This window comes from Lactuca serriola, chromosome 7 (genome assembly GCF_051521515.1).
Source record: "Lactuca serriola cultivar US96UC23 chromosome 7, Lser_US96UC23_V15, whole genome shotgun sequence".
Lineage (NCBI taxonomy): Eukaryota > Viridiplantae > Streptophyta > Magnoliopsida > Asterales > Asteraceae > Lactuca > Lactuca serriola.
In genome coordinates this window covers 173,047,889-173,074,048 of record NC_136414.1, presented here as the reverse complement: position 1 = coordinate 173,074,048, position 26,160 = coordinate 173,047,889, and the positions used below count along the sequence as shown (strand labels likewise).

Here is a 26,160-nt window from a genome sequence, read left to right as displayed (position 1 = left end):
ACAACAACCATCCATTCAGGTCTGAGACCATTCATGAAAGTGACCTTTTGTTCAATCACCTTTCTTTCAATCTCATGCTTTATCATCTTGCTCAAAAGATGATTGAAACGATCGAAAGTTTGGATAAGCTTTTCTTTAGGCTTTTGCTTAAAATCACCAAACTCTGATAACAAGAGGGTTTGAATAGAGTGTTCCAGATCTTCATCTGTGGAATATAATTCCTTCAATATATCCTAGATCTCCTTGTCCGTAGCACATGAACTTACCAAACGAAATGTATCCGATTGCAGCGCAAACCTTATCATCCTTAGAGCTTTGATGTTGCACTTAAACTTCTCTTTTTCATCTTGAGGAATGTCTTTGACATCATTAATAAGCTGATTGTATTCTTTATGCATTTTAACAATCTTTGACGTGCTAGATGAGCGAATGGGCCTGAAGTGATTGCTTCCCAGATTAGATACCCATTGTCCTCCGACCCAATCACGTAATCTTCAAAGTGATGCGTCCAGACTTCATAGTCTTGCGTATACAAGATCGGTATTCTTGTTGTAGACCCTATGCTGTTGGAGATATTTATCGGATTGGTTTGAGAGTCGTCCATAGACATTATGAATACTTTTGATCGAAAACCTGTAAATTAAAGATCAGACTTGTAATTTTTCGATTAGGGTTAGATTAACAATTAATGAGGTACGCCAATAAGGAATGACAGCTCAATAAATATCAATCAATGCGGAATAAAAAAACCCTATGAACTTCTTCGACAGAAGAGGTGTGTATAGATTACACAGTCTCCTGCTCTGATACCAATTGATGAGTTCAAAACTCTTAGATCGTTTAGATCTTTCACAAGTATGATAAAAGAGTTCTAACAGTTTAAGAACAAATTAAGAACGAACACAGAACATAATGAAATATGAGCTTATGATTCAAAACTGAGTCACGCCTCAGCATAGCTTGATGAAGAACTTCCGCTGTAGAGGCGAGCTAGGGTTTACAAGCTATGAAAACGAAAACAATAAAAGCGTCATGTTCTAAGTCTGCATGCATGCAGCTTATATACTAAACCCTAATCCAAAATAATGCACGGCTGGACAGGCCCAATACCGGCGTTTAAACTAGGCTATGGACCGAGCCCATGACGCAATCCACTAGACTCAACAGTTGTCCTTTGACTTGCCATGGAAATTCCTTCTTGTACTCCCAGCCTGGTTCTTTCCTTGTTTGTGGGATCATGGTACCCTCACGGATACGTTGTTCGGTCAATTGATAGGTCAATTGTTTAGCACTATCAAAGGTAGTGGGTCTGGATGCAGTAACGAAGGCTTAAGGATCTTTAAATAGAACACAAACCCTGAAAATTAGGGTTTTCACACTCAGCTCCTACTCATCGAGTTGGGGTTCTCCAACTTGTCGAGTAGACTCTATAAATCATGCGGCCTTTTAATCCTTTACTCGGCGAGTTGGGACCTCCAACTTGTCGAGTTCTCTGACAGCATGAATGTAAAATTAATTAAATTTTATACCTGGGAGTCGGGATGTTACACTACTGAATGTTTGATTGTGAACTATGGGTTTCTCTGCTACGACGGTAGCGGAGCTATTGGTTCTTTTTTCTTCTTTGGGTTTACGAGAATTAGGAAAATCTGAACGCTATCCCATATTCTTAAGTATTTTAAAATTTATATGTTGTTTGGGGGTTGATATAAGGTTTCTTAGTTACTAGGTTTCTGCAACGAATCTTGAGAACATCCCTCAAACTCTAAAACTTTCAACCATTGTAGTCTGTCTAACTCCTTGCTCAAGGTTGGTTGTTCACCGGCCCGACCATAAATAACATAGGCATACGTTCTAGGTTTATTTATGGTATGGCTTATGTATGACACTAACCTTAATTGAGGCATTTGACCTAAAGGGTTGAGTTGGTAGTTTTAGTTGGAGGTATGTTAGAGTTTTATTAATTGTTCTCATCGCGGTTCAGAGTATATAACTCTTATATATTATTGTTAGTGGGGTTTGCAGTATTATTAAATTTTGTTTTGTACTCCATGACTACAAAGTACATACGAGGGCCAGATAGGAAACACCGGAGGGCAATACCATTTTAGCAATTAAGCCGTTCTGAAATCCAACAACCCTATGCAACCCTTCAAACCAAATTCCCCGTCCCGTAAGTAGCCAAGAAGTAGTGCAATTAGTATTAATAATAATTTTATTAGAAGCTAGCTGCCATAGTTGTATTCCTCTTTCAAGGATACAATTTCTCTATAGCCAATTTAGCTCTGATACTAATATGTCACACCCACGACCAAGGTGGCGGAACATGCCGGGCTGTGCGACTAAGTTCATGGATCACAGGTAAACTGAATATATAACACAAGTACAACAATAAACAATATATCATTCTTGTTCCATCTTGATGTTTGAATACAAGGTTTTTACAAATAATAATAATACATGAATTGCCTTAACAAATAGGCATATAATACAACAACAAGTATGTAACATCCCAAAAATCATGACCAAAAATTTCATTTTCTTATTATTAAATAAACCATAGTTATCAAAATCATTCCATCCAAAAATATGAGTCATAGTATCATCTCAGAGTATCATATCAAAACACATGTCAATATATCATAGTAAAACATCCCAGACTAAACATAATGGTGTGTGCACTGCAGTCATCTCGAGCTCTTCCCTTGCTACTGGAAGTACCTGAAACCAAAACCAAAAGTTGTAAGCACAAAGCTTAGTAAGTCTCCCCAAACTACCACATACCATATGCATAATCATGATACTAGGAGATACGGGCCCTGCCCACACTCAAGGAGATACGGGCCCCGCCCACGCTCGGCTAACTAAGAGATACGGGCCTCACCCACACTCCTCTAACTACGAAATACGCCCCCCCCCCCCCCCCCACACACACACACTCCTCTAACTACGAGATATGGGCCCCGCCCACACTCGGTTAACTATAAGATACGGGCCCCACCCACACTCAGCTAACTATGAAATATGGGCCCGCTCACACTCAGCTACTAAGCATACATACAAGTAACACACAGACAACAAGTATATTTAAATCTATCAATCAGTCCTATATCCATACTCAAATAATTCTATGGGATATGAGCCTCGCCCGTACTCCGCTATCTATGAGATATGGGCCTCGCCCACACTCAGCTACTAATCAATACAAATAACATATATGGGTCGGCCTTGGTGCCTTCGACCCGTTCAAACCAGGACGAAACTCACCTTACTGTCGGATGACAGCTGAAAGGTCTCTACCCGGAATCAACTTTACTCACTACCTGAACCAAAACAACCCCTTAGATACCATTCCATACTCATAACCCTTAAGGTTCAACTCTGGTCAAGTCAAAGTCAAAGTCATGTCAAATTCAACGCTCCGAGTTGACTCAACTCATTGATTTTACCCTTCAACTCGTCGAGTTTTCATGAATCACAAAATCATGAAATCGCGATCCAACTCGTTGAGTTTTCCTCCAACTCGGCAAGTTCCTCTTTCTCAACAGAAATGGGATTTCCTAGTACAACTCATCGAGTTCCCTTGTGGACTCGCCGAGTTACATGAACAGAATTGGGAATGTTCGACCAAACTCGTCAAGTTCCTCTATGAACTCGCCGAGTCCCTCGCATTTCTAGTCTATACAAATTACAACCCTTTCCCAAGATCTATGCTTCCTGAATACAAATATATATATATATATATATATATATATATATATATATATATATTATTTCCAAGGCATATTCCTGTAAAGTTGACAACTTGATGGCTTTGCATGCTTCAAATGGGCCAAATCTCGAGATATAGCAACCTACTTCTATGGACATGGCCTTTTCTTGGACAAGAATAGATTTAAGACTGTTTTTATGAATCTAAGGGCCAAATAAAACTAATAATGGGAGTTTATAGCATCAGAACTTATGGAGGTTATCAAGCTTCTAAGAATAGGGTCAAAAAGACCCATTAAACAAGACTAAGAGAGATGTAAGCTATGAATCATCAAGTTCGGGACTTTTTACCACAAAAAGTTGCCAAAGATGGATGAGATCCCAGATCTGGTGCTTCCCCTCAAGGTCAATGACCTTCTAGTTCTTCCAAGTCCTTCACCAAGCACAAAATCACACCAAAATCCACTCAAAACTTCAAGTTTCTCACCAAGGAGCTCACATTACGATTTAGGGTTTCAGGGAGGCTGATAAGAGGCTTTGGGAAAACATTAGGTGCTTTAAATAGGGTGCAAAACCCTAGAAATTAGGGTTTCATCCTAACCGATCTACTCGTCGAGTTGAGGCCTCTCAACTTGTCGAGTACGTCACTTAAATCAAGCGGTTCTGACAATATCTACTCGACGAGTTTGGGGCTTCCAACTCGTCGAGTTGCTTTGTAAAAGGAATAATTTATAATTTAAATGTGTACTAGGAATCAGGTGTTACAAAGTAAACTGCATCACCGGTAATCCAATCCATCTTGAATTTCTGTTTAGTGATTTCCTGATAATACATGGAGCTTTGAGAGTCAACACAAGGTTGGTGAGCGTTATAGGGTTTTTGCTAACCACAATAATACTTGTAAAAAAGTCTAAAAACTATTATCTTTGTATGAATAACAGTAGTTAAAATAGTGTTTGCATTGAGTCTTTAAAAGCCAAAATATATCTTTGTATAAGTAAATCCATACTTAAAAACCATGTTTATAAAGAGTCTTTGATATCCTTGAAACCCAAATTGTACTATTACAAGAGTAATTCCATTCTTAAAAATAGTTTTGAAAGCAACCAAGCTCATGGTTGTAGTAAGATATATATATATATATATATATATATATATATATATATATATATATTCTAGTTAATGTTTTTAGTAAGTCCTATAACCGAGCAATGTGACTAAATGTACCCCCTACAACGCTTCATTGGACGTTGTAGTAAAAATCATAGACAGCTATCACCCGCTTTGATTGATCGGTCGAGGGTTGTAGCTAGCAACAGCAGATGGGGATGTCAATCCCGTATAGATCTATACATATGTATCTCGCTCCAAATATTAGCGGTTACAATAGTGTGGGTATGCTAAGTATTTAAACTCAGCTAATGAATAACATCTCACTAAAAATCCCTTAACTAAAATGTTTGTGAATAGCTCTCATTCCTAACTTAATTCTGATGACTACCTGTAGCATTTAATAGTTACTTTATTTAAACGAACTTTTCCATTGTTTCATGAATTAAAAAAGTACCTGTATGTAAAGTATCTCCAGCTTCTGCACAACATATCAAAGGATGACATTTTTATCCATACAAGTACTCGAATGGAATGGCCTTTATGCTAGCGTGATAACTATTTTATATGAAAATTCAGCGGGTGGTGAGTGAGTATCCCCGGAATTACTAAAGTCTATCACCCAAACATAGGGCATGTCTTCCCAAGTTTGTATCTTTATTTTGCCCTGGTCATCCATCTATGGTTGATATGTATTACTCGTATCGAGTTTGGTTCCTAATAACCTTTTCAGTGACTGCCAAAATTTGGAAGTGAATCTACAATCTCGGTTCGAGATAACATATATCAGCACACCGTGCAGTCTGACTATTTCCTTAAGGTAGGTTCTGGTGAGTCTCTCCATCTTGTCAGTTTCTTTGATGGCTAGGAAACGGTCGGAACTGATCAAGTAGTCAACCACTAACCAAAGGGTGTCTCAATCGCTTGAAGTTCCTGACAACTTCACCATGAAGTCCATGGTTATCTGTTCCTATTTCTAATTCAGGATTGATAATTGTTGTAGTAGACCAGATGGCTTCTGGTACTCTGCTTTGACTTTGGAGAGAGTCAAGCATTTACTGACATGGATGGCAATCTCTGCCTTTATCTTGGGTTACCAATAAAGCATCTTGAAATAGAGATACATCTTGTCTGATCTGAGATGCATTTGATATCTCGATTTATGAGCTTCGTTTAGAACTAGACTCCTGACTTCACCAAACTTTGGAGTCCAAATTTGGTTCATGAAATATCGTGTTCTGTCTTCCTTGAGGTCGACCCGTTTGTCCATACTTCGTGAATTTTCTTTTACGATATTCCCGGGTTTGAGTGCTTCTAGCTGAGAATCACGAATTTGGGTGGTGAGGTTGGAGCGGATGGTTAGGGTTAGAGCCTTTACACATAGAGGCTTTACTCTCTCTTTCCTCCTTAAAGCATCTGCTACGAAATTTGCTTTACCAAGATGAATACGAATTTCGTATTTGTAATCATTTAGAAATTCGACACACTTTGTTACATAGAGTTAGTGTCTCCAAATCTTCAAGGCAAACACTACAGATCCAAACTCTAAGTCATGGGTAGTCTAGTTGGTCTTGTTTGGACTTAGATGTATGGATGTGTATGCAATGATTTTATTCTTTTTCTTCAGCATACATCCCAACCCTTGGTGAGAGGCATCGCAGAATACTACAAAGTCTTTTGTTCCCTCTGGAAGAGGAAAAATCAGTGTAATGCACAACAATTGGTTCAAATTTGGAAGGAAGACTCTTGACTGTTTCTCCAATCGAACTTCTTGTCCTTCTGGGTTAGAGCGATGAGAAGCTAGAATATTTTGGAGATATTCTCAATGAATCTTTGGTCATAGTCTATAAGCCTTAGATATTGGCGTACTTCGCTTGGCGTTGTCATTCAGCACATATAGCATAACAAAAAACTCGTAGTGACCGTACTGAGTCCTGAATTTAGTCTTTGGAATATCTGCTTCTTGTACTCTGAGTTGATGATAGTCGGATCTTAGGTCGATCTTTGAGTAGTAACTATATCCTTGTATATGGTCAAATAGGTCATCGATCCACGGGAGTGGATATCAGTTCTTGATGGCGAGTTTGTTCAACTCTCGACAGTCGATGCATATCCTGAATGACCCATACTTCTATTTGAAAACAATACTGGTGCGCCTTAAGGAGAGAAGCTTGGCCAGATAAAGACTTGGTCAATAAGTTCTAGAGGTTGATTGGATAGTTCTTTCATTTCCGTTGGTGCCAGACGATAAGGAGATCTTGCAACTAGTATTGCACCCAAGATTTGATCGATTCGGAATTCGACTTATCTGATTGGAGGTACTCCAGACAGATCCTCTATCAATACGTTCGGGTAGTCACACACTTTGCGGTATGTTTTGATTTCCTTACCCTTGTCTTGCCTATCCACCACGTAGGCCAAGAAAGCGAAGCGTCTCTTCTGCAACACCTTCTTGCGTTCACGCAAGAGATGATTCTTAGATTCTTTCCTAATTATCTCCGTAAATCACGATATTTTTGTTGTTGGGTAAAGGTAGGCGACTAGATTTTTTGTAACATGAGAGTTCCGCTTGATGAAATGATAATCAATCCATTCCGGTGATCACTTCGAAACTTCTAATGGTCATAGGTATTAGGTTGCCGTAAAAGACGTGGTTATTCAAAATGAGAAGGTAATTTGTGAGTATTTATAAAGCGATTTTTCATTGGTTGTTTGCTATTAATACCGTGTAAGCTTCATTAGGTTTGCATGATTTATAGTTAATCATGCTTCCAAACTTATGGGAAATAAAGCTTCAATCGGCACGAGTATCAGATAATACAAAAGAATATATATTGTTGATAGGAAACGGCCTAGTAACCACAGTTGGTTCCTAGTGAGCATTTCTAGCACTTATCACAATTGCTCTTCCTTTGCCACCCTGGTTCTTCCGTTTTGGGGAGTCCTTCTTGAAATACCCTAGTTGAGTGCATTCGAAAAAACTTCTATTTGACAACAATACTGGTGCGCCTCAAGGAGAGAAGCTTGGCCAGATAAAGACTTGGTCAATAAGTTCTTGAGCTTGATTGGATAGTTCTTTCATTTACGTTGGTTCCAGAAGGTAAGGAGATCTTGCAACTGGTGCTGCACCCGAGATTTGATAGATTCGGAATTCGACTTATCTGACTGGAGGTACTCCAGACAGATCCTCTAGAAATACGTTCGGGTAGTCACACACTTTGCGGTATGTTTTGATTTCCTTACCCTTGTCTTGCCTATCCACCACATGGGCCAAGAAAGCAAAGCCTCTCTTCTGCAACACCTTCTTGCCTTCATGCAAAAGATGATTCTTAGATTCTTTCCTAATTATCTCCGTAAATCACGAGATTTTTGTTGTTTGGCAAAGGTAGGCGACTGGATTTTTCGTAACATAATAGTTCCACTTGATGAAATGGTAATCAATCCATTCCGATGATCACTTCGAAACTTCTAATGGTCATAGGTATTAGGTTGACGTGAAAGACATGGTTATTCAGAATGAGAAGGTAATTTGTGAGTATTTCTAAGGCGATTTTTCATTGACTGTTTGCTATTAACACTGTGTAAGCTTCATTAAGTTTTCATGATTTATGGTTAATCATGCTTCCAAACTTATGGGAAATAAAGCTTCAATTGGCATTAGTATCAGATAATACAGAAGCATATATATTGTTGATAGGAAACGTCCTAGTAACCACCGTTGGTTCCTGGTGAGCATTTCTAGCACTTATCATAATTGCTCTTCCTTTTCCACCCTGGTTCTTCCGTTTCGGGGAGCCCTTCTTGAAATACCCTAGTTGAGTGCATTCGAAGAAACTTCTATTTGACAAAAATACTGGTGCGCCTCAAGGAGAGAAGCTTGGTCAGATAAAGACTTGGTCAATAAGTTCTTGAGGTTGATTGGATAGTTCTTTCATTTCCATTGGTGCCAGACGATAAGGAAATCTTGAACCTGGTGCTGCACCCAAGATTTGATCGATTTGGAATTCGACTTATCTGACTGGAGGTACTCCAGACAGATCCTCTAGAAATATGTTCGGGTAGTCACACACTTTGCGGTATTATTTGATTTCCTTACCCTTGTCTTGCCTATCCACCACGTGGGCCAAGAAAGCAAAGCGTCTCTTCTGCAACACCTTCTTGCGTTCATGCAAGAGATGATTCTTAGATTCTTTCCGAATTATCTCCGAAAATCATGAGATTTTTGTTGTTGGGTAAAGGTAGGCGACTGGATTTTTCGTAACATAAGAGTTCCGCTTGATGAAATGATAATCAATCCATTTCGATGATCACTTTGAAACTTCTAATGGTCATAGGTATTAGGTTGACGTGAAAGACGTGGTTATTCAAAATGAGAAGGTAATTTGTGAGTATTTCTAAAGTGATTTTTGTTGGGTTTTAGCCATAAGAACTTTCCTATGTGCGCATGCAAAACCCTAATGCTCGGATCTAGGCTTTCTAATAAACATGCTTTGAATCCAAGACTTCTAATAACTATTTAGGCTAAATAACAACATTGAAACAGATCTAGAATCATACCTTTGAATTCCTTGTTGATCTTGAGGTCTTGGAGCTTCTAGAGTCACAAATGTCACTCCTCTGATGGCTTACAAACACCAATAGCAAGGAGGATGATTTGGGAGAGAGGAGAGGGGAGGAATTCGACCAGAGGTTCCTTACTTTTGGTTTTGTCACGAATTCCCTATGCCATGGGGTCTATTTATACTTGTAGACTCCTTAAGGATTACAGATAAGTCCCTATCAGATAATCTTCTCTTAAGGCTATCCAAATCCATTCCTAGATAACTCTAATGGACGATTTTACTTATCCTAAACCTCTTAGAATCCGTCCATAGCTTATCCAAATGGATTTACAGTCTAAAGTTTAACTATCAAACAATTGACAGTTTATACCCCTTTATTTAATTAATCTCTTTAAGTCACCAAATTAATTCTAATTAATTCTATGACTTATATTAATCAAATAACAATATATTATTCATTAATAATATTTACTCTCTCTTATTAAATCATCCTATCAAGTTGCTATGGTGAAGGCAACCCAAAAGGACCATGCACAACCGGATATAGTTACAGCCTTAGACACTATTCCAACAGTCTCCCACTTGGATAAGTCTAGTAACTATACAAGTACAATTCGGTTTGCAATCGTAGCTCTCAAAGACGCTGTCAAACTCTGATCTAATCAATCTTGTCCTTTAGATAAGGGATCGTACAGTCCTCTGTTAGATATCATGCTGACAATCCTATGGAATGGTTAGTCAAGCATTTAGGTTTCTCGATCTCTGATTTATTTGACATAGAACTTAATCGAACACATCAATTTAGTTCTGACCGGGCCCGGCACATAAGTCAAATCAAATCATCGAGCGGCCGAGATATCGCTTTTACCTTCTTAGATAAAAGTTACAGATAAACTTCGACTTATATGCATTTACTTACTCATTAACCAACTATACACAACAATGCGTTTTATAACACCGAGTTACTGATGCGTTTTTGCATTATCAATGTACAACCAATTAACAAATAACAAACCATATATCTAGGTTTTAAGACTATATGATATTATCGTCTTGCGATCACCCCTTTTATATCTTATTCCATAAGGCGATGCCAGCAAGCGCGGGTTTGTTCCAATGCTCAAAACTAGTTCATAAGCACTCATGAACGTTGAAGCAACCCTTTGCTATGTCTAACACCATTTAGACAATCTACACACCAATTCATGACAATCTTCATTCATATCTACTTCCAACATATGAACGATTGTGGACAATTTGAACAATTCTATTATTCCTAATAATTTCAATTATTCTGGAAGTCAGAACATGCAAAGTGAAACAATAGTTAAACGATTAACATAAGACAGTAACATTACTCATAAATAAAACTCCTTTATTTAATCATCAAATGTTAATTACATTTATCTATTACACGTTTCTAATACTATCTAATCTATGCTAATATCATCCTTCAGCCCAATACTCCTAGCATACTGTAAGTGCTTAACCCTACTCAGTCCCTTCGTAAGCGGATCTGCTGGGTTATCTTCTGATGATATCCTCTTCACTACGAGTTGTCCTTCTTCTACACGATGTCTGAGGAAGTGATATTTTATGTCGATATGTCTTGATCTACCATGATCCCTCGGTTCCTTGGTAAATCAACCGCACCTTTGTTATCACAGAAAATCTCTATGGGCTCCTTTATGGCAGGTACGACTCCAAGATCACCGATGAAGTTCTTTAGCCATATCACCTCCTTCGACGCTTCGCTCGTTGCAATGTACTCTGATTCGCACGTTGAATCAGCTACGGTTTCCTGCTTGGAACTCTTCCATGTCACTGCTCCTCCATTTAGGGTAAAGACCCAGCCCGACTGCGAACGGTAGTTGTCCCTGTCGGTCTGAAAACTGGCGTCACTATACCCTCGCACCTTCAAGTCATCACTCCCTCTGAGGACTAAGAACCATTCCTTCGTCCTCCGAAGGTACTTAAGGATATTCTTCACCGCAATCCAATGTGCTTTGCCAGGATTCCCTTGATATCTGCTAACCATGCTCAAAGCGAAGGCTACATCAGGGCGAGTACAAGTCATAGCATACATGATTGAGCCAACTGCGGAAGCGTATGGTACTCGGCTCATTTCTGCTATCTCAGCTTCGGTACTCGGGCTTTGAGTCTTACTCAACTTGGCATTACTTTGTATCGGTAGTTCTCCCTTCTTTGAGTTTTCCATACTAAAGCGTTTAAGTACCTTCTCCAAGTAAGTGTTCTGACTAAGTCCAATTAGTCTCTTACTTCTTTCTCTCACTATCCTTATTCCCAATATGTAAGAAGCTTCTCCGAGGTCCTTCATAGCGAAGCACTTCCCGAGCCAGGACTTAACTTCCTGCAGAGTCGGGATGTCGTTTCCTATAAGTAATATGTCATCGACATATAGAACGAGAAAGCTTACTATACTCCCACTGGCTTTGACATATACACAAGACTCGTCTTCGCTTCGTACAAATCCAAACTCTTTGACTTTCTCATTGAAGCAAAGATTCCATCTGCGAGATGCTTGCTTAAGTCCATAAATGGACTTCTCAAGCTTACACACTCTATTCGGATGCTTCGGATCCACAAACCCCTCGGGCTGAGCCATGTAAACATCCTCAGCCAACTTCCCGTTAAGGAAAGCGGTCTTGACATCCATTTGCCAAATCTCATAATCATGAAATGCGGCAATAGCTAGCATCACTCTAATAGATTTAATCTTCGCAACAAGTGAGAAGGTCTCATCATAGTCAACTCCAGGAGTTTGAGTAAAGCCCTTCGCAACCAATCGCGCTTTATATGTGTGTACGTTTCCATCCACGTCGGTCTTCTTCTTGAAGATCCATTTGCACCCAACGGTCTTACGTCCGGGCACATAATCAACCAAATTCCAAACTTGGTTATCATACATGGATTGGATCTCGCTATCCATTGCCTCTTTCCATTTCGCAGACTCCGGGCCAGCCATGGCTTCCTTATAGCTATTAGGTTCATCAAGATTTATTAGTGTACCATCACTAATATACGTGTCCCCTTCGGTAGTAATATGAAAACCATAAAACTGGGGTAGAACTCTAACTCTATCGGAACGTCTAAGAGGTAAGGATTCGTCAATCGGTTCAACCGGAGTTTCCTCCTCGGGTTGAGTGCCAGCGGTAGAGGTTCCTTCATCTATCGACTCTTGAATCTCTTCAAGCTCGATTTGCCTCCCACTGTCTCCTTGGCTTATGAGTTCTCGCTCTCGGAAAACTCCTCTCCTCGCAACGAAGACAACATTGTCCTTCGGTCTATAGAAGAGATATCCAAAGGATGTCTGCGGGTAGCCGATGAAAATACATCGCTCACTTCGAGGTTCAAGCTTGTCGTGAGTATCTCGTCTTACGAAAGCCTTGCAACCCCAAACCTTGATATGTGCCAATGAGGGAGCTTTCCCTGTCCACATCTCGTGAGCTGTTTTGGCAACCTTCTTAGTAGGGACTCGGTTAAGGATATGGGCGGCAGTCTCTAAGGCATACCCCCAGAAAGAGATAGGTAGTGAAGCACGACTCATCATAGAGCAAACCATATCCAATAAGGTTCGATTACGCCTTTCTGCCACACCATTCAACTGCGGTGTCCTAGGAGGCGTCAATTGCGAAACTATTCCACACTCCTTGAGATAATCATGGAATTCAAGACTTAGGTACTCTCCTCCTCGCTCGGATCGAAGCATCTTGATTTTCCTGCCCAATTGATTCTCCAATTCATGTTTGAACTCTTTGAACCTTTCAAAGGCATCTGACTTTTGCTTGATTAAGTAGATATACCCATATCTACTACAGTCATCGGTAAAAGTCACATAGAAGCGGTTCCCATCCTTCGTGGTTGATCTAAACGGTCCACATACATCGGTATGTATTAGGTCCAATAGACCTTCACCTCTTTCACATGTACTTGTGAAGGGTGATTTAGTCATCTTTCCAAGTAAACAAGATTCGCATGTGTCATCTTCCCTAAGGTCGAATGACTCCAACACTCCATCCTTTTGGAGTTGGGCTATGCGTTTCTTGTTGACATGTCCAAGACGACAATGCCACAAGGATGCTTTATCCATACTAGTGGAAGAATCAATATTCAAAACATCATTTCCAAAGTTATCAACAATCATAACAGTTTCATATATTCCATTACATGGTATAGCTTCAAAGTAAAAGACACCATTTAGATAAGCCAAAATAGAACCATTCTCATTATTAAAAGAAAATCTAAATCCTTTTCTATATAAACCATGAAATGAAATGATGTTTCTAGCCATTTCTGGCGAATAGCAACAATTGTTCAAATCTAAAACCAAACTATTCCTAAGAACTAAAGAATACACTCCAATCTTGGTCACAGGCGACGATCTTCTGTTCCCCATGATTAGATTTATCCTTCCTTGCTCCACATCCCTACTTCTTCTTAGTCCCTGCACATTAGAACAAATGTGGTAACCACAACCGGTATCAAGGACCCAAGAAATAGCATGATTAGAATCGTTAGATTTAATTGCGTATATACCTGCGAAAGATGGCTTGATCTTTCCTTCTTTGATTGCTTGCAGGTACTCTAGGCAGCTTCTCTTCCAATGTCCTATCTTGTGGCAATGGTGGCACTCTGCCTCCTTCGGGTTAGGACAGGGCTTAGCGGGATCAACTTTGGTCCCACTAGAAGAGGCACCATCTCGGGCTTTCGCCTTGCGATAGTTCTTCGATGAAGCTTTCCTCTTCTTTCCCTTTCCTTGACCAATAGCCAAGACAGGAGCAGCGGGCGGATTGGGAGTAGGTGCAACAGACTTGTCCTTGAAGTTGCTCTCAGCGACTCTCAAGAGACCTTGGAGTTTGCTTAGGGTGACCTCCTCTTTGTTCATGTGGTAGGTCATCCTAAATTGGTTGTACATCGGAGGCAAAGAGTGAAGCACCATGTCGATCGCCAAGTCTTCCCCGAAGTCAACATTTAACTTGCGAAGGCGGTCGACATACCTTTGCATCTTTTGCAAGTGCACGGTAAGAGATTCTCCATGACCCATCTTCGCGGAAATCATGTTAGTGAAAATCTCATACCGCTCTTGTTTCGCGTTTTGGTGGTACCTCTCCAATAAGTCTTGGTGCATCTCGTACGGGTACATGTCCTCGTAGGACTTTTGGAATTCGGAGTTCATGGTAGCGATCATGATGCAATGTACCTTCGTTGCATCTCGCTCATGAGTTTCAAAGGCGGTGATTTCGGCTGGAGTAGCGATTTCGGTGTTGATTTTCTCGAGCTTCTCATCAAGGACATACTCCTTGTCCTCATAGCGAGCAATGGTGCGAATGTATCTTATCCATTCGCTAAAGTTCATTCCATCGAAGGTGACCTTTTGGCAAAGGCTCATCAACGTGAAAGAACTAGCAGCAGCGTTGTTTGCGTTCGACATCTATAATTAGAAAAAGGACAAAGATAGATTAGAATATGAATCCCTAATTATCACCCAATAAGAAAAATTAGGGCTAGGATCCAACAATGACATTTACATATTAGAAAAGGGATGTCGTAATCTAACATGCAAATACATTGAAGGTAAGTGAATGACGATTCACTAATTCTCCATCACAAAACTTAAACTATTAGGCCTAAGTGTTTTTTGAGAATTCCTAGGTTCGGATGAGATTCATTGAAACTATTCAATGGCATGTTTAAATCTCGATATTCCCCTCTTGTTTGTGACTGGGATACCGAGGATCACAAAGCGGGTGTGAATAACCATGCAAATTCACATGGTGCCTTCATTGTAACGATCACCTATTCGATGTGCCGGTAAACCACACACGCTCCATCGAACTATGATATACAATGAATCACCCTTTGCCACCTTCGCTTAGAACCAATTAGTGTGCCGGTAAACCACACACGCTCCACTAACTTCTTAGCAAGGTGCAAAGTGTAATTTCATGGGATTGCATCAATTCACTTTTCCTAAAGTAACTAAGATTGGGAATTTTAAAATATGTGTAGTTACTTTATATTTCTTATTATACTTTTAATGAGAGGATGAGGTTGCCCTATCCTACCCGTTCGGCTAACGACCCTCCACCAATCAAGCAAGCGGTGGGTGTGAGTGTACACCCATTAAGCGCCATTTTATATGCCGCAACCTTATACCCACCTTATAGATTGGCTTCGTGAATGAGGCCTACTAACGGTAAGACTAGCATTTAGTTATACATATATATATTATACTAGTAATATCATATTAGTATAGGGTTGTATTTTAAACCTTTTAAAATCTAGGGTTTTGAAATTTAAGTTGTCTAAATTAAAACTTTTAATCATAAATATAAATTTCAAAACTTGAGGGCAAGTTTTAAACATTTAAAACATTGAGGATCAAATAACAAATAATTCCAATTAACAATTAATATCCTAATTATCTATATTTGATTTATTCAAGATTTCTTTTAAGATAATTACCAAAATAATCAAAACAATTAATTAATTATCATATAAGGAAATTAAATATTTAATTAGTTGATAATTACCTTTAACTAGATCAAGATAATAGTTATATTTATCAGAAAAACGAATTAATATTGATCTAATTAGTTTATGGAAAGTTTGGATAAGATAATTACAAAGAAATCCCGAATCTGGCCATTCCTGACGCCTGGACTCGCCGAGTGCACAAGGGGACTCGCCGAGTCAGGCCTACTCGCCGAGTCCACCTTGGAACTCACCGAGTCCATGACTCAGAAACCTAAAAATCGAATTTTGCAGGTTTGTTTCAGTTAATCAAGCAACAATTTAAAGAAAACCAAACCAGTCTCTGATACCACTGTTGGGTTTTAGCCATAAGAACTTTCCTATGTGCGCATGCAAAACCCTAATGCTCGGATCTAGGCTTTCTAATAAACATTCTTTGAATCCAAGACTTCTAATAACTATTTAGGCTAAATAACAACATTGAAACAGATCTAGAATCATACCTTTGAATTCCTTGTTGATCTTGAGGTCTTGGAGCTTCTAGAGTCACAAATGTCACTCCTCTGATGGCTTACAAACACCAATAGCAAGGAGGATGATTTGGGAGAGAGGAGAGGGGAGGAATTCGACCAGAGGTTCCTTACTTTTGGTTTTGTCACGAATTCCCTATGCCATGGGGTCTATTTATACTTGTAGACTCCTTAAGGATTACAGATAAGTCCCTATCAGATAATCTTCTCTTAAGGCTATCCAAATCCATTCCTAGATAACTCTAATGGATGATTTTACTTATCCTAAACCTCTTAGAATCCGTCCATAGCTTATCCAAATGGATTTACAGTCTAAAGTTTAACTATCAAACAATTGACAGTTTATACCCCTTTATTTAATTAATCTCTTTAAGTCACCAAATTAATTCTAATTAATTCTATGACTTATATTAATCAAATAACAATATATTATTCATTAATAATATTTACTCTCTCTTATTAAATCATCCTATCAAGTTGCTATGGTGAAGGCAACCCAAAAGGACCATGCACAACCGGATATAGTTACAGCCTTAGACACTATTCCAACAATTTTTTCATTGGCTGTTTGCTATTAATACCGTGTAAGCTTCATTAAGTTTGCATGATTTATGGTTAATCATGCTTCCAAACTTATGGGAAATAAAGCTTCAATCGACATGAGTATCAGATAACACAGAAGAATATATGTTTTTGATAGGAAACATCCTAGTAACCAAAGTTGGTTCCTAGTGAGCATTTCTAGCACTTATCACAATTTCTCTTCCTTTGCCACCCTGGTTCTTCCGTTTTGGGGAGTCCTTCTTGAAATACCCTGGTTGAGTGCATTTGAAGAAACTTCTATTTGACAACAATACCGGTGCGCCTCAAGGAGAGAAGCTTGGCCAGATAAAGACTTGGTCAATAAGTTCTTGAGGTTGACTAGATAGTTCTTTCATTTCCGCTGGTGTCGGACGATAAGGAGATCTTGCAACTGGTGTTGCACCCAAGATTTGATCGATTCAGAATTCGACTTATCTGACTGTAGGTACTCTAGACAGATCCTCTAGAAATACGTTCGGGTAGTCACACACTTTGCGGTATGTTTTGATTTCCTTACCCTTGTCTTGCCTATCCACCACATGGGCCAAGAAAGCAAAGTGTCTCTTCTGCAACACCTTCTTGCCTTCATGCAAAAGATGATTCTTAGATTCTTTCCTGATTATCTCCGTAAATCATGATATTTTTGTTGTTTGGCAAAGGTAGGCGACTGGATTTTTCGTAATATAAGAGTTCCACTTGATGAAATGGTAATCAATCCATTCCGATGATCACTTCGAAACTTCTAATGGTCATAGGTATTAGGTTGACATGAAAGACATGGCTATTCAGAATGAGAAGGTAATTTGTGAGTATTTCTAAGGCGATTTTTCATTGGCTGTTTGCTATTAATATCGTGTAAGCTTCATTAAGTTTGCATGATTTATGGTTAATCATGCTTCCAAACTTATGGGAAATAAAGCTTCAATCGGCACGAGTATCAGATAATACAGAAGAATATATGTTATTGATAGGAAACGTCCTAGTAACCAAAGTTGGTTCCTAGTGAGCATTTCTTGCACTTATCACAATTTTTCTTCCTTTGCCACCCTGGTTCTACTGTTTTGGGGAGTCCTTCTTGAAATACCCTGGTTGAGTGCATTCGAAGAAACTTCTATTTGACAACAATACTGGTGCGCCTCAAGGAGAGAAGCTTAGCCAGATAAAGACTTGGTCAATAAGTTCTTGAGGTTGACTAGATAGTTCTTTCATTTCCGTTGGTGCCGGACGATAAGGAGATCTTGCAACTGGTGCTACACCCAAGATTTGATCGATTCAGAATTTGACTTATCTGACTGGAGATACTCTAGATAGATCCACTAGAAATATGTTCGGGTAGTCACACACTTTGCGGTATGTTTTGATTTCCTTACCCTTGTCTTGCCTATTCACCACGTGGGCCAAGAAAGCGAAGCGTCTCTTCTGCAACACCTTCTTGCCTTCATGCAAGAGATAATTCTTAGATTCTTTCACGATTATCTCCGTAAATCACGAGATTTTTGTTGCTGGGTAAAGGTAGGCGACTGGATTTTTCGTAACATAAGAGTTTCGCTTGATGAAATGATAATCAATCCATTCTGACGATCACTTAGAAACTTCTAATGGTCATAGGTATTAGGTTGACGTAAAAGACGTGGTTATTCAGAATGAGAAGGTAATTTGTGAGTATTTCTAAGGAGATTTTTCTTTGGCTGTTTGCTATTAATACTGTGTAAGCTTCATTAAGTTTGCATGATTTATGGTTAATCATGCTTCCAAACTTATGGGAAATAAAGCTTCAATCGACACAAGTATTAGATAATACATAAGCATATATATTGTTACTAGGAAACGTCCTAGTAACCACAATTGGTTCCTAGGCGAGCATTTCTAGCACTTATCACAATTGCTCTTCCTTTGCCACCCTGGTTCTTCCGTTTCGGGGAGGCCTTCTTGAAATACCCTGGTTGAGTGCATTTGAAGAAACTTCGGCTTCTATCTATAGCAAGGGTTGAGGTTGCATTGTTTAGGTTCTTCTGCAAAACTTAGAGGTGTGAACATTTAAGTTATAGATGTTACATACCATACCATTTTCAACATGGTGGAAATTGCACTTGGTATAGTTAGGTAAAGTCCTAAAGTAGGGTTTTGATGGATCGGAAACATTTGTGATTATGGTGTATATAACAATAGGTTTTGGACTAGGTTTGTGATGCTTGAAGTTCTCCTTTGACTTGCCATGGATATTCCTTCTTGTACTCCCAGCCTCGTTCTTTCCTTGTTTGTGGGATCATGGTACCCTGACAGATACGTTGTCTAGTATATTGATAGGTCAATTGCTTAGAACTATCATAGGTAGTGGGACTAGATGCAATAACTAGACCTTTGAACTGGTAAAGTTATTCCCTAGATTTTCCTATCAGCCTTTTTTTATTCCAGGTTCACCATTCATGGGCGAGGATTTGTGAGGACGTTAAATCGGGAGGTGTAAGTAGTCACCTCCGACCCTTTCATTATAGGGTTCTAAATTACATAGATTGGTCGATTCCAGGAATCCTATAGATTTCCAAATTATAGAGAGTGAATTGAAATCGTACCGATTTCAAGGTATAGAGAGAGAAGTTTGGAGACTACTGAATGTTTGATTGTGAACTATGGGTATCTCTACTATCACGGTAGCAGAGTTATTGGTTCTTTTTTTCTTCTTCTTTGGGTTTAGGCGAACTAGGAAAATCTGAAATCTATCCCATATTTTTAGTATTTTCAAATGTGTATGTTGTTTTGGGTTTGATATAAAGTTTCTAAGGTACTAGTTTTCTGCAATGAATATTGAGAACATCCTTCAAACTCTAAAACTTTCAACCATTGTAGTCTGTCAAGCTTCTTGCTCAACGTTGATTGTTCATCGGCCCGACCATAAATAACATAGGAGTATGTTCTAGATTTATTTATGGTATGGATTATGTATGATACAAACCTTAATTGAGGCATTTGGCCTAATGGGTTGAGTTGGTAGTTTTATTAGGAGGTATATTAGAGTTTTATTAAGTGCTCTCAATGCAGGTCAGAGTATATATAACTCTTATATATTTTTGCTGGTGGGTTTTGCAGTATTATTAAATTTTGTTTTGTACTCCAAGACTACCAAGTACAGACGAGGGCCAGACAAGAAACACCAGAGGGTAGGACCATTTTAGCAATTAAGCCGTTTTGAAATCCAACAACCCTATGCGACCCTTCAAACTAGATTCCCCTTAACGTAAATAGCCAAGAAGTAGTGCAATTAGTATTAATAATACTTTTATTAGAAGCTAGTTTCTATTTTTATATTCCTCTTTCGAGGATACGAGTTCTCAATAGCCAATTTAGCTCTGATACCAATCTTTCACACCCCGGCCGAGGCGGCGGAACATGCCGTGTTGTGCGACTAAGTTCATGGATCATAGGTAAACTCAATATATAGCACAGGTACAATAATAAAAAATATAGCATTCGTGTTCCATCTTGATGTTTGAATACAAGGTTTTTACAAATAATAATAATACATGAGTTGTCTTAACAGATAGACATATAATACAACAGCAACTCAACAAGTAAACTAGGTCACCTGCAATTCAATCCATCTTGAATGCTTGTTTAGTGATTTCCCGAGAATACATGCAGTTATTAGAGTCAACACGAGGTTGGTGAGCGTTACAGCTTTTCTACTAACCGCAGTAATACTTTTAAAAAATCTAAAAACTATTATCGTTGTATGAATAACAATAATTGAAACAAGTTTTTGCAATGAGTCTTTAAAACCCAAAATGTATCTTTGTATAAGTAAATCAATACTTAAAAACCGTGTTTATAAAGAATCTTTGAGGATCCTTGAAAACCAAATTTTACTATTACATAAGTAATTCCTTTCTAAAAAATATTTTTGAAAGCAACCAAGGCCATGGTTGTAGTGAGAAAGAGAGAGATATTCTAGTTAATGTTTTTAGTAAGTCCTATAACCGAGCTATGTGACTGAATATACCCCCTACAACGCTTCATTGGACGTTGTAGTAAAAATTGTAGACACCTATCACCCGCTTCGATTAATCGGTCGATGGTTGTAGCTAGCAACTGCAGGTAGTGATGTCAACCCCGTATAGATGTATACATATGTATCTCGCTCCGAAGATTAACGGTTACAGTAATGTGGGTATGCTAAGTATTTAAACTCAGCTAATGAATAACGTCTCACTAAAAAGCCCTTAACTAAAAAGTTTGTGAATAGCTCTCAACCCTAACTTAATTGTGATTAAGTCACAAGGCATAATGAATATTGTTTGTATAAGATTTATAAAAGTCGACTATGTTTGACATGTGCAAAAGTGTAATATGCTCGTTTTTATAAAAGTGAGTGTTTCAAATTAATGAATATGTACATACATAAATCTTGTGTACTTGAACATATAAACAAACATGCATAGTAATAGTTTGAATCCTTGAAATACTACAAAATTCTATAACGTTCTTGTTATAATATACAATGTCACATAAAAATCATATATTTTATATCATGTAGTATTTGGTGTGTCAACTAGTTATTTCACGATAAAATAACCATAATACATATACGAAAAATTTATAGTAGTTTATTCGTAACAATATGGTAAATTGTTAATGTAACGCCCGTAGATCCGGGTTAGTAAATTTAGAGATAATAGGGGTTGAAAACGACTTTTCTACAAAATATTATTTAGAATAAATAATCTTAACCAAGTTATAGAATATGTCTCAAGGGTTTCATACATATAAAGAGCGCCGAAATCCGAGTTATAATGAAGAAGTTATGACCCGTCGAAATTTCGCGATGGAACTGGCACGGCACTAGGGAGACGTAAATAGTGAATTTATGATAGAGCGACTTTTAGCCTTAGTGATCTAAATGAAAGTCATAGAATATGTTAACCTGAGAGCGTCCATAAAAAGAACGCCCAAATATGACTTCGTATGAGGAAGTTATGATTTCTCTAAGATTTGGCTTAGAAGTACACGACCCGAAACTCGAATTTTAGTTCAAGCGGTTTTTGGCTTATGTGACCTAAATGAGAGTTGAAGATATAATTAATAGGAACTCAACGGTAAAAAGACATACGAAAACGGAGTATGTATGAAGGAGTTACAAATTTTTCACGGTCATTTAACAATCTAATCTTCTCGTACTGTTAAATTTAAGATCGGTCAAGAATTAGCCGATGGAGTCAAAATGAAAGTTATAGATCATATTTTTACCTACGCGTGGATATAAAGAACGTCAAAAACGGAGCTCGTATGTGAAAGTTACGGATTTTAGAAGTCGGAAGTGTGCTGTGCGAAAATGGGTGACGTGACACAATCTTGGCCATTGCTTTCTCCCCAAGTCTTGCCACCAGATGGTGACATGTGGAACCAAGTTCAACCATATTTCACACTAGAAATAGAACCTCTCCCACCCTCATTTTCTTCACACCTTTTCCATTCTTTCTTCTCTTACTCTCTCTCTAGAACCTCTCTCTAGCCCCGAAACCCCCCGAAAAGCCTAGGGAACCTCCCTAGCACGAGACAGAATCCCCAGAGTGCTCGACAGCTCCGAGAAGAAGAGCTTTTCGGCTCGGGAACGCTTCTCCAAGCAAAGCCCAGTTTTCTATAAAACCACTGTGAGTGAGCTACGCCTACGCTATTTTTAATATAGCTTTTATTTAATTGTAGTAACGTTATTAGGAACTTATAATAAGTACTTAAACTATTATTATGGGTTATATAAGTATTGTTTAACGCTTATATAACAGTAATAATAGCTAGACTATTAATTAGTCTCGGCGAATAATAGGCTACACTCTAGTGGTAATAATACTAGGTTTCGTCGAAGGAAATTATTTTTAAGAAGCGAAGCGCTGTCTGAGTTCAGAATCACCACATTTTCAAGTGAGTGCATAGTTACTTTCATCTTACACATAGATATGAAGTATTTTATATGAATTACGGGTTATGTGTGCATATTATCCAAATACTTGCTGTCTATGCTGGATGAATGATTTTATACATGTTTTAAATTATTTAAACTGTATATTTATTTTATATCTACAAATATTTTGGGATAAAATATGGGTAGATGAAATAGATGGTGTGTGATGAAATAAAATGATCAGAGATAGGTGATGATAGGAAGGTGATGATAATTAGGTGATGAGGAATCGGTGATGTAGGATGAAGGATACTATAACCTTGTCTGACAATTTGGAGATGTAGTCATCTACCAGAGTATAGATGGCGACCACAAACTATTATAGACAACCCCGTGGAAACACCAGCAGGCTCATAACCTGTAGGTGATGAATTACGAGTTCAAGCGATGTTGTAACTAGGTATTCATGCGATGATACTCTAACCCCTTACTATGAATTACGAGTTCAGACGATGTTGTAACTACGTATTCATGCGATGATACCCTAACCCTGTTGGGCACGTATTGAGGGAGTAATCCCTGAATCAATATTGTCTATGCGATGTAGGCGATGATCCTTAGGGAAAGTCCTTAGGATTAAACATATAAAGAAATGCGATGTAAGGAGATAAGAGGTAAATATGATGTAGGAGACGACCTTTAGGATAAATCCTTAGGGAAGGTACTTAAGAGTAAAGAAGATAATGGGGATGAGTAATTAGGTTATTTGTTTGATGATTAAGCAAAATAATTATATTATTGTGGGTTGAAAACCATATGTACTCACCAGGTTTCCCAACCTGACTCACTCAGTTTATTTATATCACAGGTGTTGATATGAAGTCACATTACACTGAGAGATTAAGGAGATATAAATCACTAGTGATAATGAATGTAAGTTCTATTTATGTTTATGTTTCTGTATTGGCAATGACATCCCAAATGTTTTAAAATTAATAAAAATACTTTTCTTCGGAGATGCTTTGAAAACGTATTTATCATGTTTTGCTGGGAACAAATTCCGCAACATTTTTATTAAAAGAGATACTCTGCTTTTTATAAAGCATAAACAAAATCGGTCTTTTCTGGCCGTGAAAATGGGGATGTCACAGTTAAATAATAATATTTTTATAAACTAGATTAATTGTATTTTCGCATAAAAAGAAATTGATTTTTATAAACAAAATATTTAGGCATATGTATCCCCCCCTCCCCCGCGCGCGCAAAATAATTAAAATATAAAAAAATATCGTAAGCACTGAGCCTTGATGCGTGAACGCGGAGTAGATTTGTTTTGGTGAAGTGCAATGCGAGAAACCACAAAATTAATTGTTCCTTGCGTTTAAAACGAGTCACCAAGTCTATTTATATTGCCTAATAAACCAAATGGTAGTTTTGGTATAGTTATCATGTATAGGGTGGTATTCGTTAAAATAAATAAATGCTAGGGTTTGATTTTGTTAAAATCATCCCCAAGGGACTGATATGGCAATCCATTTCCGAAATAGGGGGCTGAAGTGAACATTTTAAACCCAAGTTTGAGAATGGGATTAGTTTTGAGGACGATGGTTGGCAATATCAGTAAACTTTGGGGTGTGCTTTAATTAAAATAAATACAAGTTTGGTTGCCTGTTCAAATTCCAGATCAGGTGTTTAATTTTCCAGATCGTGAAGAGGAAATCGAGACCCACTTCGAGGTCCCATGCTCGACTGATAATTAACGAAAGAATGGGAATGGAATTTTTCAAGGTGGCGATGCTCGACTACTCACAGTGACAACCAGCGGTGGTGACGACGGCTCAGCAAAGTGGCGGCAGGGGGAGATCGACGAGACCGAATGGATGAAGGGAGGAAGCAACGAAGCTTCTTCCTGCTCTGATGGAGATGTGCGACGGGGGAAGGGAGGTTTGTTTCCGAGGCGACGCGAGCGAAGCGACGCAGGTGGTGAAGAAGCAGCGAAACGGCTGTGATTTCAGGGGGATGCAGCAAAGGCGAGACCTTCGGAGGTCTAGGGTCGATCGGAAACGGCAGAGAAAGAAGCGAGGGACTCCGGTCTTTGGCCGGCCGCAGAGCGTGTTAACAGTCCCCAATCAAGAGGCGGATCGATGGTGGATTCCCACTGCGAACAGGGAGGAGGAAGGAGGAGGAGTAATGGTTCGGTGGTTTACTGGTCGTCGATCATCAACAGGTAAAAAAAATTCTTTTTTATTTTATTTGGGGTTTAATAGAAATTATTGAGGTGTTTAGGTTTTCCTGGAAATCGATGATAATGAAGGGGATATGGGTTTGATTTTTGACAAAAATCCATGGGTGTTTGCATTGGTTGGATAAGCTTTGGTGTTTTGACAGGGAAAATGAAGGAGAAGCAATGAAGTTTTCATGTCCATTGGCTTGACTGATTTGTCAAGAACAAGACCGTGTTCTTGACTAGAACGAAGGAGAAGAGTGAAGACTAGATGTTGCATCTTTGGTGATTCTTGACCGTTTCAGAAGGGAAACACACATTTCTTGTGTAAACTTAGATATATTGAAATGTGAAATAATCTTCAAATTCCTTTTGTGTGTAAACTTAGATATATTGAAATGTGATGTAATCTTCAAATTAATTAATTTGAGTGTACTTTAAATGTATTGATTTAACTTGAATATATATATTTTGTATTTGATTTGGTATTGGAGTGTGTATTGGTATAATTTTTAAATAAATATAATGTGAATTGTTAGTTTTAGTAATATCTTTTAGGTTTAGTAATATTCTATGCATATGCATGTGACTATTTGTTTGATTTAGTATGTATTATTGGTTGTTTTCCATATATATATATATATATATATATATATATATATATATATATATATATATATATATATATATATATATATATATATATATATATATAATGTATTTAAGACTTTCACAAATCATTTCTTAACAATTATAATCTATTTTTATTTGTGTAACTTTTGGTTCTTAGTATGTATTTAACTTATAAATTATTCTATTTTATGGAGCAACTCGACGATTGGGAGCCCCAAACTCGTCGAGTAGAGATCATAAGGACCGCACATTTTAAGTAACCTACTCGACGAGTTGGGAGGCCTCAACTCGACGAGTAGGCTGGTAAAGATCAAACCCTAATTTCAGGGGTTTGCACAAAATTTAAACACTTTAACCCCAAGGTGTTGGTCTCATTTCCACCCTCCAAGTCCCTAACACTAGATCTCGAAACCCTAATCC

At 38.3% G+C, this 26,160-nt stretch overlaps 1 long non-coding RNA gene across 1 annotated transcript; it reads left to right on the top strand.

Moving 5' to 3' along the window:
- The first annotated feature begins 24,559 nt into the window (after nucleotides 1-24,559).
- On the top strand, nucleotides 24,560-25,595 carry LOC145062628 (uncharacterized). Its single transcript, XR_013687645.1, has 2 exons — nucleotides 24,560-25,110; nucleotides 25,272-25,595. It is a non-coding gene; the product is annotated as an uncharacterized LOC145062628 (long non-coding RNA).
- The last annotated feature ends 565 nt before the right edge of the window (nucleotides 25,596-26,160 follow it).